Below are 8,860 nucleotides of genomic sequence, written 5' to 3'. Positions count from 1 at the left end.
TATCATCGGCCAATCATAGAGTTTTATTTCTTTACTGATAAATTATTAAGTTTACCAGTGTACACTGTGGACGAAATGCCTTCGTTTCTCCAACAGTGCAGCAGTGGGACAAGGGAGATTCTGAGACAGTTTTCATTTATTCAAGATGACAGACACTCCCCCAAACTTCCTCCTGCCCCCATTGTAGATGTGGCACAGTCGTGCTTTTGATATCAAATTGATATCAAGTTAAATGACTAATTAATTAAATCGATATTGCAATGATCGTGTTGCACTGGTCGCTAGAAGCCCCATCTGGGAAAATTCGGCCTCCGAGTTCCAAGTCTTATTTCAGGTGACGCCACATCGGGACACCTGCGTGACAGTGATGATGAGATCAGAATGAGGACAACACAACACCCAGCCCATGAACGTAGAAAATATCCAACGCGGCCGGCAATCGAACCCAGCCCCGCTGCATGGTAGGCAAACACGTTACCACTCAGCTAAGCAGGCGGACAAATCGCAATTACTCCAGCCCTAGAGAGCTGCTCCGCACAGTCTAGCCAATAGCACTATGTGGGAAGTATTGGTAATAATACACTACTGGCCATTAAAATTGCTACACCAAGAAGAAATGCAGATGATATTATACTACAAATGACATGTGATTACATTTTCACGCAATTTGGGTGCATAGATCCTGAGAAATCAGTACCCGGAACAACCACCTCTGGACGTAATAACGTCCTTGACACGCCTGGGCATTGAGTCAAACAGAGCTTGGATGGCGTGTGCAGGTACAGCTGCCCATGCAGCTTCAACACGATACCACAGTTCATCAAGAGTAGTGACTGGCGTATTGTGACGAGACAGTTGCTCGGCCACCATTGACCAGACATTTTCAATTGGTGAGAGATCTGGAGAATGTGCTGGCCAGGGCAGCTGTCGAACATTTTCTGTATCTAGAAAGGCCCGTACAGGACCTGCAACATGCGGTCGTGCATTATCCTGCTGAGATGTAAGGTTTCGCAGGGATCGAATGGAGGGTAGAGCCACGGGTCGTAACACATCTGAAATGTAACGTCCACTGTTCAAACTGCCGTCACTGAGAAAAAGAGGTGACCGAGACGTGTAACCAATGGCACCCCGTACCATCACGCCGGGTGACACGGCAGTATGACGATGACGAATGCACACTTCCAATGTGTGTTCACCGCGATGTCGCCAAACACGGATGCGGCCATCATGATGCTGTAAACAGAACCTGGATTCATCCTAAAAAATGATGTTTTGTGCCATTCGTGTACCCAGGTTCGTCGTTGAGTACACCACCGCAGTCGCTCCTGTCTGTGGTGCAGCGTCAAGGGTAACCGCAGCCATGGTCTCCGAGCTGATAGTCCATTATGCTACAAGCGTCTTCGAACTGTTCGTGCAGATGGTTGTTGTCTTGCAAAGGTCACCATCTGTTGACTCAGGGATCGAGACGTGGCTGCACGATCCGTTACAGCCATGCGGATAATATGCCTGTCATCTCGAGTGCTAGTAATACGAGGCCGTTAGGATCCAGCACGGCGTTCCGTATTGGATCTGGACCAACGCGAGCAGCAATGTCGCGATACAATAAACCGCAATTGCGATGGGCTACAATCCGACCTTTATCAAAGTCGGAAACGTGATGGTACGCATTTATCCTCCTTACACGAAGCGTCACAACAACGTTTCACCAGGCAACGCAGTTCAACTGCTGTTTGTGTATGAGAAATCGGTTGGAAACTTCCCTCATGTCAGCACGTTGTAGGTGTCGCCACCGGCGCAAACCTTGTGTGAATGCTCTGAAAAGCTAATCATTTGCATATCACAGCATCTTCTTTCTGTCGATTAAATTTCGCGTCTGTAGCACGTCATCTTCGTGGTGTAGCAGTTTTAATGGCCAGTAGTGTAATAGGACAACAAACTATCACTGAAGTGCAGGAGAGTAACATCTCACCGATCTACAAGTGAATAACTGCTGAGAAGGACACAAAGATGCGTAACGATATTAGGACACCAAACCAGTGTCCCAGACCTGCTGCAAACCCATGCTCCCTATATACGGGAGTTATGTAGCAACAGCATTGGAGAATGAAACACACTTATACCTATTTACAAGTCGCAAGTTCCTTCATAGCCAACAGAATCGTAGGAAATAATATACTTTACTCAATCCAAGACTGGGATCTTGTTGTCCACTCACCTCGTATTTCTCAGGCGAAATATATGTTCCTCCCTCTCATGCGCGTTATTTACGAAGACAGAAAACATTGGAGCATGCACGTGTTTTCATATTGCTGAAGTATTGTTACTTGTTGATTCTTAGTGTGAAGATCTTCTACACCAGTATTGCATAGACTATATAACCACCAAGTACTCTCTCATCCAGTAAAAAATCTGTTCTTACCAGCTTAATATCTGTTACGTTTTGCATCACAGGACTGGAATATTAAACTCAGTTTTGGCTCATGACGAAGAGTTATGAGTGTATTTTACCTCTGTCTCAGCCTCCCTCCACACCTCCAATGGTTCAAATGGCTCTAAGCACTGTGGGACTTAACTTCTGAGGTCATCAGTACCATTGAACTTAGAACTACTTAAACCTAACTAACCTAAGGACATCACACACATCCATGCCCGAGGCAGGATTCGAACCTGCGACCGTAGCGGTCGCGCCCTCCACACTTCCGAACCCTTATCTTAAGGTAATCAAATGACTCATCATCTACAAAGTCTCGTAAGGTATCCAAATAGCAGCACACAGGAGTTGTAAATAACAGGTTAATATTATATATCAATTTATAAATTCGGTAATATAGGTGATGTTATTACGATTGCTATCTCTCCCTTTGTAAGTAGGAGACCGAAATTTCGTTACAAACTCGCGAATGATATCCGTGAATCTCTCACTCTCAGTCCCAGTCACTCCGCAGCTCGTCATTGATACCAAATTGATTGAGTAATTGATATATTTGATCATTAGAGCCCCTTTGCATGGTGAGTGATTTTTTTCTGCAGTCTGATTACACTCGCAGGGTAACCGTTACACACGCTTCTGTGACTTCTCTTGTGACTTTCCCACACATTGTGTAGTTACTTCCTCCAATACCAAAAACAATGGTAACAGTCGTCAGATAGCTGAGGATATCCAACGCTAATTACGTTCTGTCTGTCAGTTTCCTTGTCGGGCTGGTCGAAGTAAGTCACATAGAATTCCGGTGTACTGCTCCTGAAGTAATCCTGCTGAGACCTGTAGGTCTGTGGGCGAGTAGAATGTTACGCTCTCTCCTCCGTCCCCACGACAACCGTGGGCCTCTACCTGAATATTAGGACTTTGCCACTCCCAGCCGACAAGCCATCCCTCGCAGTGCAGGATAACTGTTAATCATTCCAGATTCGCAAAAGCTGTCCTATCATTCTCAGAAGGATTGGGCGCTTAAATGTCGCTTGGAGTAAATACCCAGATCTTTAACAATCTGCTACCCATCCTTCCCCACCTGTAAACCGAACGGTTCTGCGATGTGTTATCAAGATATGACGGAATATCACAGTCCTGTACCAACCAACTAACTCAGAAGCCAAAGAGCAGAAACTGTGAAGGCGACCATCCAACTATCTACAGAAGCTGTTCTACACTTCAACAAGCGCTTCACATGTATAGAGCTCAGGGGCAGGGTATCAGGGCAAAGGAGCAGCAATCCACATAAACTCCAACACCACTGTCGATTGTCGACACCAAGACATTTCCTTCATTGCCACAACAACAGCCTCTGGCTTGGATATCATCTACCTCCACACATCTCACACGGGGCCGCCAACCAGCAACAACTCAGACGAGTGGATAGTACAGACCTCTCGAGATTTTTCATGAGTATCAACGACTACATTTTTTTCCTACAATGGGACATCTTCAGCACCGCCTAGGATACTTTAAAAAGATTCAAGGGCGCACCAAACACCCACACAAAACTCTTGGTCCTGTTCAATGGAGCCATGTCTCTGCCCCCAGTCATGGCCCATGAAGTCGTCCAGACCGAAGACCTCTCATTACGCGTTTTTAACGCTAACGGAATTTTACGTCAAAAATTGGAATTGAAAGAATTTATACAGTGGCATTGGATCGACATCCTACTGGAAACTCAGATATTTAAACTAAGAAACGTGGCAGGCTACAGAATGAAATGGGCAAATGGCCATGGGGGCAGGACGGCTATTTTTATCAAAAACTCGATCACCCATGCACGCACTGCTCTTCCCCACTGCGACTCTCGAGGCCACTGCAGTTACATTTCCACGTCCTATGGGATTATTAACTTTCTCGCTGCTTGTCTGAGTCCTCAGAGGCCCTTCGAGCACAACGACAGCTAGTTCATTTGTTAAGTGGCAATTTGATCGCCAAACATTTCGCCTGATATCCTCTGCGTACCAGTCGGCGTGAGGTACTTCTTTACAACGAGGAGGAGTGCCTGGAGGATATAACATTTGGATCAGAAGACACAACGCAAATTCGAACAAATCCAATCCACAGCCTGGATGTCCTAGATATCGTAGTGCTCAAGAACCTACAACTAGATCTTCAGTTTTGTAATGTCAACGACCTTACATCTGACCACCATCCTGTCCTTGGTGTACTGTCTGAGGCCCTGGACTGCTTGGTAACACTATTGTCTACCACTACAAATTGCGACCAATTTTCTCAGTGGTTCAATTATAACGTCTGTCCCACCAATGGCATGCAAACTACTGATCACATCGATGAAGCTATCTGTAATTTGACAGGGAAGATCAACCGCTCCTTACACCGAGCTTCTGTTACCATGGCGCACCCGGACTTCCACCAAAACACATTCTCTCCCTTGCTGCAAGAATTGACATACCTTAAGGACAGGGCGCAATGGCCCTGGCAACGGTATAAGAACCTGGACGACCACAGGGAGATGAAGATATTCTCCACATAATTCCACCATTCAGCTGTAGAACACCGCAAGGAAATGCGGGAAGACAAAATGGCCTCCTTTGCTCTCCAGATGCTCTACCACTGTAGTCGGGTCAGACACCATCATCAACCATGGCTGCCAAAATGGGCGCTCCAGGACGCACAAAGACTGATATGCGACCCACTGGACAAGGTCGCAATTTTCGTCGAGGCATACGAGGTTCAAATCACCACTGATAACTTTGTCGACGACGATAACATTAAGGGAATTTGTTGCAGAGTTCAGAATATAAGAGAGGACCCTCGGCAGCTTGAACTACTGCTGACCACACCAGCTGAGATGAAGACTTCAGTGTGCCACCTGGGAGCTCACTCTCTCTCTGGGTCAGACGACGTTGCAAACGAACATCTAAAAAACCTTCCACACAAGCCCTTAGTGCTGCTCACATGCATTTATAATAGTTGTATGAGGTTGGGCTACTTTACAAGTCCAAGGAAGATCGAGCTAATCGCCCCAGACCCCTAAACCTGACGAAGACCTCAGTCTACCGACTAATTAAAGTCCTATCAGCCTACTTTCCACCTTATCGTACTTTCTGGAACATTTCATTTCGCACCACGTAAGACCATTTATCCACGAGCATTAGGATCATTAGGCGAGATCAGTTTGTGTCCCAATCTTTGCTTTCAGCTGAACTTCAATTACGGTGACTCACTGAGTACATCGCTTACAATATGAATGTTTCCAATTGCACAGTGGCCATTTATTGGACATAAAAGAGCTTATGGCCGTGTGTGGACTGATAAGCTCTTGATAATACTGCAAGATCTGCAAACCTTGCCCGACTATTGTCTTCAGATAATCGGCAGTTTTTGCAGACACCAGCAGATAATTTTACACATTGATGGGCATCGCTCCATCGTTAGACGCCCACAGGAAGGTCTCGCTCAGGGTTTATTCCTGTCCCCCAACTTTTTTTATTGTTTATGTTAACGACTTACCTATCCTGCCCCAGGTCGTCGTAGCTCAGTTTGCTGACGATATAGCTTTACTCACCGGCAGCACGGGGAAGACTGCAAACGCCAGCTCACGCTGATGGGACAGTGGACATCAGATAAGCACATTCGTCTCAACTATGACCAAACTAAGGCTGTCCTCTTCACTTGCGAACGTCCCAACTTGCGGGACAGGCTTACTCTTCACTGTCGAGAACTTGCATGCCTGGACTAAGTTAAACACTTAGGGGTGACCCTGAATAGGAAATTCTTTCTTAGATGTCATATCCATAACAAGAGGATTCAACTATTATACTTCCTACACCAGTTGTACCCCTTGTTGAGCAATGCCCAGATGAGCATTTGAACGAAGCTTCGGCTGTACCAAGTGACTGTTTGACCTGCACTTCTTTATGGCTGCTCTATGTGGGTAACTACCAGCCTATCCAATCTTCGACCACTACAATTCATTCCAAACAGATGTTCCCATCTCATCTTAGGAGCTCCAAGATAGGTCTGAGTTGCTGACCTTCACGCCAACTTGAACATCCCACGCATTTCTGACAACATCACATCTGCAATGCAGAGGCTCCTCCATAGGATGGACGAACTCAGGCACACTACCTGACACCTGGAATATACAGGCTCTACCACTCCACAAAGGTGGCACCATGTATGGATCCCTCATGCAATCACCGAGGTCTCCCAATAACTGGATCCAACGAAAACTAACACCTTTAGTGGGGCAGCGACCTAAGAGCCCTCCCCTATACTTATATCTGAATAAAACTTGAATAAATTCCTATACCCAGACATTCTTCCTATGCCCAGACATCCCAGAAGTCCAGCCTTAACGCGAGGTTGTACTTTAGCGCACGCGAACACACACACACACACACACACACACACACACACACACACACATACACACAAAGAAAAGAAGACTCGCTGTAATGAAGCTTCTCAAAGAAAGATCTCTACTATGCATATGCTGCATGTATGCACACCAGTGTACAATTAAACGAATGATATGGACTCTGCTCGTAGGTGCACAACTGATGCACTGCAGAGATTTTCACTGTTCTCCTAAACATTCAGAACGTTGTTTTTTATTTTCGTTGGGGCTGACTTGGACCACGAAAAGCCGAATACATTTGACAGTGAGCTTCACTCTCTTCTGTGCAAAACATCTGTTCCTTCTTCTTGTGTGGGTTTGCTTGCAATCCATTCTCCAAGGGGAACCATGTCGTTTTTCTGGCCATTATTATTGAAAAACCCGGTGCGCTGAAGCACTCTGGTGCAACGACACTCGACATGGAGGCTGCCAGGTGGAGAAGTTTTCATTGCTAGTATTTGTACGAAGAGGTGTGGAGAGTTGCTTATCACCAGACTCTTCTCCGATGCCCTGGATAAATTTCATAATCTGTCAACAGGTCCTGATGCAGCGAGTGTGTATGGCACTGTTCATAGTTATCAGTCCGTCGGAGGGGAGAGTTAAGCTCGGCAACCCCATTGGTGCTATTCCAGGGCAGTAGGTTAAGTTCCGGCACCAGGTTGTATCATGCTCTTTCCATTTATCCGCAACAAAACGAGCACAAAACTACACTGTACAAGCACTTACTAGCCATCCGCATGATACAGATACCTGCTTGATACTTCATAACACGTTGGAGGAAGACAGTGGTATACCATCACCCATAACAGGAAAGTAGGATCTCGCATCTGACCACAGCGTTTCCTCTCTTCCTCATTCTCCTTCGTACGTTCTCACGCCTAGTCCATTTGTTCTTCCGTCCAAGCTCGTCCATTACTTTTAGGCCTTCCTTCAGCTAGAAACCCAAAGTTTGCACTTACTTCTAAATGTACCTCTTCCTAAGCGGCCCCACACTCGAGAAATGTATCGCAGCGATCCGTCGCCAGATCGACAGCAGATCGCACGTGCGTGGACAAGTCTCAGATCGCAGCAGTCGCTCGCTGATCGCTTGGAATTGCCATTCACTGTTTAGATACTAAACGTGGTTCTACAGCTTCATTTCCTTTCGCTTCTTTGCTCACGTTGAGTTACGACTTTTCAAAGGATGTTTGGTTATTGATAGAGCACGAACCACTTTGAGAAGTGAAGTCGGAGCCGCAGTTGCCATTTTTATTAAGAAGTAAGTTAAATATGGAACACTGGCACCATTAGAAGCGTTTTGAAGCATGTTCTGTGGAAGCAGAATTCCAGGGGAGTTCATAGTAACAGCACGACCCACTGGGCTCAGACTGGTGATTTTGAAATATTTGTCAAACAACTGTGCGTTTTATTATAGTTTTTCACTTCTAACCAGAAAGATGGACGATAATACTGAATCTCCATTTTAATTCAAATTTTTAGGGTAAACCTACTGTAAAGCTATTGTGAAGTCCACTGCCATTTCATGCAGTCTAACTGTACCTCAAACAATTTACGACAATAGTTACGGAAATTAGCACCGCTACTATTGACATTTTTATAGCTACATCTATATTGCAGAACCATTGTGTAAATACTTGCTGTTAAATTACAAGAGAGCTGAAAGGAAAATGAATTGAGGACTAATAAATGAAAAACGTATTGTATTAGCACACTGAAAAGATATACACAACCGACTTGGCGTATATTCTGTAAAGTGACCTACAGTTCCTAATAAAAACATTTAAAAACTAGTCTGACAAATTTCAATTCCCGTTCTTCAATTTTTCCAAAGTATTCGTAGAGATATGCAGATAAATTGCCACAGTCACTAAATATAACATTTTATCTTTCATTGCAGAACTTCTGAACATAGTGGCGTTCGTAATGCTGATGGAAATTCGTCGGTAAATCACTCGTGTATGACGTGGTGGAGCCGAACTACAGATCTCTGGCAGTCTCGGCTGATCATCTTTCCAAATTCT

General features: G+C 45.2%; 1 pseudogene; it reads left to right on the top strand.

The window, feature by feature from the left end:
- The first annotated feature begins 2,360 nt into the window (after positions 1-2,360).
- Positions 2,361-2,576, top strand: LOC126250446 (U2 spliceosomal RNA; annotated as a pseudogene).
- The last annotated feature ends 6,284 nt before the right edge of the window (positions 2,577-8,860 follow it).

Source organism: Schistocerca nitens, chromosome 3 (assembly GCF_023898315.1).
Source record: "Schistocerca nitens isolate TAMUIC-IGC-003100 chromosome 3, iqSchNite1.1, whole genome shotgun sequence".
Classification (NCBI taxonomy): domain Eukaryota; kingdom Metazoa; phylum Arthropoda; class Insecta; order Orthoptera; family Acrididae; genus Schistocerca; species Schistocerca nitens.
Note: the sequence above shows the minus strand (reverse complement) of the source record. Positions and strands in the feature narration are given on the sequence as shown.